This window comes from Diabrotica undecimpunctata, chromosome 5, assembly GCF_040954645.1.
Source record: "Diabrotica undecimpunctata isolate CICGRU chromosome 5, icDiaUnde3, whole genome shotgun sequence".
Taxonomy (NCBI): Eukaryota; Metazoa; Arthropoda; class Insecta; order Coleoptera; family Chrysomelidae; genus Diabrotica; species Diabrotica undecimpunctata.
Window position 1 is genome coordinate 111277628 of NC_092807.1, and position 6187 is coordinate 111283814.

Consider the following 6187-nt stretch of genomic DNA (forward strand, 5'->3'; position numbering starts at 1 on the left):
AATATGTTTGTGCTATGTACTTATATGATGTTAATGTGTTACCAATTTCAACAATCTTGCATAAATATTTAAGAGTCGGACATACCCAAAACGAGGCCGATAGTGTTTACTGAACTATAGAGAAAGAAAAAGAAAGAATGCTTAGTAGTACCTCTATCTTTGTTCCGTCTCAATGGGTTCCACATATCGCACGGACAAAGAAAAAAGCTAAACCATATTCTATTATCCAAGCCCAGACTGAAAATCTTTATGATTTAAAAAATCTTAGTGCAACACTGGGTAAAAATTATTATATCGGCACCAAAGGGCAAAAGGTCTGCTGGAATAAAATAAAAAATTTTTAATTTGAAAAATTCCATTTAGAGTCGATATTTTATAAAACTAACTTTGATGACAAAGAATTTTCTGAAATAAAAATTGGAGACAAAGATAGAAGCCCTCAGAAAACAGTTGCTGATATTAGTCTTGTTCCTGCTTTTAACGTACCTCCGGCGATAACAACTAAGAAAAAGGCTGAATGATTTGGCCATTCGCAAAGAACATCATCAATTTTACATGGACCTGAAACCCTGAAAGTAAAGTCAACTAAAGTGATTCTCATGCCAGTAGGGAATGAAAATACTATTATGGATTTACTATTTTGTTTAACATTAATAAAGTGTAATAAAAATTATTGTGTTGTTATTGTTAACGTATTGTAATGTATATATTATGCCAAAATTACCTTTCAAATGATCAAATCTTACTCGTGCAAAACTATAACAAGTTGAAATTGTATAAAAATAATTATTTACAAAGTTTTAATTTCTATTTTGTATATAGTAATATGAAAAGTAAAAACTAATAGAAACTCATAAAAAAGAATCACTGCAATAACTTCATTTTTAAAAGAGTTATTGAAAATTGTATTTTAGAGCAAAATTAAATTTTTGATTCTATAAAAAGCAACGTTTTGAGTTATGATAGTCTTGTATTGATGGTGCGACAAATTACAAAGGTTTCTACACCTAATTGCGTAGCTAGTTTCAACTACTTTAAATGTAAGTATTTTCCACGTTTTGAAATCAACAGTCAAAATTTTGCGTTATGTTTGTGTCATTTTAAAGTGGATATATATTTCTGTCATCAGGTGCCACCAATCACGTACCTCGATGTGCATCGCCCTTCCTTCTGGAACTTATAATTAAATTTAATCGGTTGAGAAATGAAAAAGTTTCATATAAAAGTTAATTTATCTTTAAATATGGGACATTTTCGGATCTCAAGTCAGTAGTATAGTGAGTAGTGTCAGTAGTGACTAGTACATGGTTTTACCCGTGTGGGGTAGCTCCCTAGAGCACTTTGCTCGAAGGGCTCTGCAAACTTTCTAAGACTCTGAAGCTGAGTTTTTTTCTCCTTAGAAAGACTGTGTTTTATTTCCACCACCAATAAAACCATAAAGGTATTGTCTCTTCAAGACAATGCCACAATAAGAGCGTGTACCGGCTAACTACGCAATATTACACCATATTGCGCAATAGTTAGAACAATTAATAAACATGGGAACTTGCACCAAGTTGCTAACACATTTTCATACGTTTATTAATTACACCTGAGACGACATGGCGCCTAACCTTTTAACGAACTCTACCACGACTCCGAGATGTCAGAGTTCTCATGCTCCGCGATCGAAAATCGCAAAAGTTCCAACACGACGCCTGCATCAAAACCTCTCAAGAAAACAGCGGGGAGAAGCATCGGATGTTAGTATACCAAACTAACGTCCGATATACACCTTCTGCAGCCCTGAAACCGTCGATGTGCCATATCTCCGACGAGCCAGCCTACTTGATGCTAATTACCTGATGCGATGGATGTCTCCGCAGTAGCCAGTCACTGCCTGCCTACCAATATGTGGTCCAGAGTCACCACGGAGGCTCAGGCAAACTCACCGGCGACATGCAGATGGGAAACGTATAGCTAGAGAGGACGAAGCCGCCGTAGAACGAGCACATCGCCGAGGATGGACCTGCAGATGCTGTCAACAACACCGACCACCGCCTGTGAGTGTTTTTGTGCAGTGTGCAGTGCAAGTGCGTGCTACGCGAGTGCAAGTGAGTGCTACACGAGTGTACGCGAGTGTAGTGTGTGTTAGACAACTGTAAGTTAATTTGACAATATGAACATATAAATTTTTAATATATTTTATGTATTTTTTCTTTTCTTTATGTGAATTGTAAAAAAATTGTTTTTCTTAAGTTTTTTTAATAAAATCGGCTTTTTTTATCACCCTCAGAGTCTCCAAAGCAGGGGGGATGTCATGAGGTGCCACCAATCACGCACCTCGATGTGCATCGCCCTTCCTTCTGGAACTTACAATTAAATTTAATTGGTTGAGAAATGAACAAGTTTCATATAAAAGTTAATGTATCTTTAAATATGGGACATTTTCGGATCTCAAATCAGTAGTATAGTGAGTAGTGTCAGTAGTGTCTAGTACATGGCTTTACCCGTGTAGGGTAGCTCCCTAGAGCACTTTGCTCGAAGGGCTCTGCAAACTTTCTAAGACTCTGAAGCTGAGTTTTTTTCTTCTTAGAAAGACTGTGTTTTATTTCCACCACCAATAAAACCATAAAGGCATTGTCTCTTTAAGACAATGCCACAATAAGAGCGTACCGGCTAACTACGCAATATTACACCATATTGCGCAATAGTTAGAACAATTAATAAACAAGGGAACTTACACCAACACATTTTCATACGTTTATTAATTACACCGGAGACGACATTTCACGTCTTTAACTGATGATGGTCCGACTGCAACGAAAACGGTTTGAAGATTTGTAATTCTTTTGGATAAATTTTAAATAGTTTAAATAAAAAATACCCATATATGTCATATAACTTTACTTTTATATATCCTAATTAAGAAAATGCTTAAGGTACACTTAAAAAAATAAGTTTAAATGCATGTCTAATGAACATACCTTAAAAATACCATGCAATAGAAATGCAAAAGTATTAAATAAAAACTTATCTTTCCAAAATTCTATTGTTTTTAAAAGTTTATATTTGGATAGTATATATTTCCTAAAATTAAAACCAACATAAGTATACGAATGTGTATTAAAGACTCTAATATTAGGTTTCCATAACGTAACCTACATAGGACTCCCTACTTGATTGGAACTTATAGAAATTCAACCCTGGATTTATAAATTATCTCGCTTCCGTGCAAGCTGTGCTAAGAATGTTGAATAGACGCCTTATAAAACTTAGATATTTTCTGTGAGAGCACTTTTAAAATGAGGAGCTACATAATACTCTCAATGTGTGCCCATGATATGGCTTGTGATAGGAAAAGACGTGACATGACTGCAGGAACGGCTTGAGGTAACGCAAATGGGAGTTTGAGATGTAATCGGGCATTTTGATTTTTCGAAATGTAATTGAAAATAAACGTTTCATTTGGGTGTATGCTAACTTTATGCTAGATACATATATTTCCATTAAAAAATACCTTAAATTATTTAACAAATATATTGAAAGATTTTATAATTGCATTTTTGGTTTTTTATTGATGTCGATTCGAGGTAGGGGTGCTTTAACCTTCTGTCATTGATTACGCGGCTGTTTACGCCTCTTATTGTAAATAACTACCACTTATTTTAATATTATGCATTTAATACCTGTCATCCATATACGTATATATATATAATGGCTATACACCCCAGCGTGAGGTTTAACTGCGAATACTTTCTAGATCCTATTTCTTGGGTGGATCAGTCCCTTTTGTTTATGTTATTTTCTTGACGATATCTCTCCATTTTTTACTGTCTCTAGTTTTTCCTGTTCATCCTCTGACTCCTTATCTTTGTAGGCCTTCTTCAACTTCTTGCTGCCACTTTGATCTTGGTCTTCCCCTTCTTTTTTCCCCTTCTGGATTCCATTCTATCATTGCGTATGTTACTGCTTCATCTATTGCTCTTTAGTCACGATGTCTTCCTTAAGTTATTCCTTAATCTCTGCATTTGTTCTGCTTCTATATTCATTTTGTTCTGTTCTGATTGATCCCAGTATGGTTCCTATAATCTTTCTCTCCGCTATTCTCAAGTTTTCTTCATCTTTTTTGACCATCGTCATTGTTTCTCCTGCATATAGTGATATTGGCCTAATTATAATGTTCATCTTAGTTTTCTTAGTCAGTGTTTTGCTGGTAAGTAATCTTTTGTTGGCAAAATAAGCTTTATTCGCTGCTAATATTTTTTCTTATATTTCAGAGGTCCTTTGTCCGGTTTTGCTTATTGTAACTCCTAGGTATTTAAAGTATTCTACTTCTTTAAACTCAGACCTTCCTATTTTGATTTTTTCTTTCACTGGCTTTTCCCCTAATCTTAATATTTTTATTTTCAATATTTTCCTGTTTTTTGTAATAATAGCAATATCGTCTGTATATGCGATTATTTGACCACCCTTGTTCTTAGATTTCCTTTATTTATATTTTGAAGTACATATTCTAAGGCTCGATTAAATAACGTTGTTAATAACACATCTCCTTGTTTCATCCCTTTATTTATATTAAATTCCTCTGTCTCTCTTCTTTGTGCCTTTATGCTAATTTTTGTAATTCTAATTGTCATTTCTATTAATTTTGTGAGTTTTTGTAGAATTTTTAATTTTTTAAGTGCTATCATTAATCCTCTTCTTTTAATTGAATCAAATGCCCGTTTGAAGTCTATAAATAACATTTCCAATTATATTTTATATCTGCTTGCTTTTTCGATTAATTGTTTTACTATGTGTATTGCATCTATTATAGATATTCCTTCTGTGAATCCACATTGGTACTGTCCCACTGTCTTCTTTGTGATCTTTGATAACCTTCTTTTTATTATTGATGTTAATATTTTCTATGTTGTATTTAGTATCGTTATTCCTCCATAATTTTCACAAATTTGTTGGTCTTTCTTATTATGCATTGTTATGATCTGCCCTACCTTCCAGTCCCTTAGCATTTTCTCTTCTTTCCATATATTTTAAAATAGTGCCAGTATTATTCCTCTCAGCTTCCTTCGTCCGTTTTTTATTAGTTCCATATTAATTCCATTTTTACCAGGGGCTTTTCCATTGTTGCTTCTCTGTATTACTTCCTCCAATTTCTCTAATGTTGGTTCTTTTGAAATTTCGATGTCTACTTCATCCATTTCGTCTGCTTCTTCTTCGTGCACCGTTTCCTCCTCGTTATTCATTTCCTCTTTTGTTGTTTTCTTCGTCAAGAGCTCTTTCTACTAATGCTTCCATACTTGCTTGTATTCTTGAATCTCTATTATCACTGTTCCCTCTTCATTTTTTATTTTGTTTATTTTGCCTTTGTATTTTTGTTTTGTTTTTTGACCTTTTATAAAATTTTTTGTTTTTATGTTTGTTCTTTCGTGCTCTATTTCCTGCATTTTTTCAACTACCCATCTTCTTTTATTTTGCCTTACCACTTTCTTAGCATTCTTTCTAAATTTTTTATATTCTTCTCTATCTTCATCTTTATCTGTTCTTAGCCATTTAATTCTGGCTTGCATTTTTTTCCTTTTATTTTTCTATATTATTTTTCTACTGATGTTTTGATCGTCTTCCATTCTGTGTTTATATCTTCCGCTTATATTTCTCTTTTATTTAAACTCTTACTGCTTTTTCATATTTTTTTCTAACTTCATCATTACTCATTTTATTGACATTCTACTTTGTAAGTTGGTTTTTTCTATTTTGTTTCAATTTTAACTTTTTGTCTTATAGTGGTTGTGACCATATAGTTGTCTGAATTTGCACACGCACCTCTAAATGTTCTTACATCTTTTATTGACGATTGTATTCGTTTATTAATCACTATGTGATTAATTTAACTGTATGTTTTCTGATCTGGTGACCTCTACGTTACCTTGTGTATTTTACGGTGTTTAAATTTTGTTGAGATTATTAACAAATTTGTTCTTGTTGCTAGGTTACATAGTTTTTGCCCATTGTCATTCGTGTTTGCCCTGTTTGTTGTAAAAAGCCCTCTTTTCTAATCTGATCATTGAGGTCTCCAAGTACAAATGTAACATCTTCTTTGGGCATTTTTTCTATCTCCTGTTCGACCTTAGCATAAAAAATTTCTTTTTTGTCTGCATTGCTTGTTTCTGTAGGGGCGTATAAGTTCAACACAAATGGTTTGTTA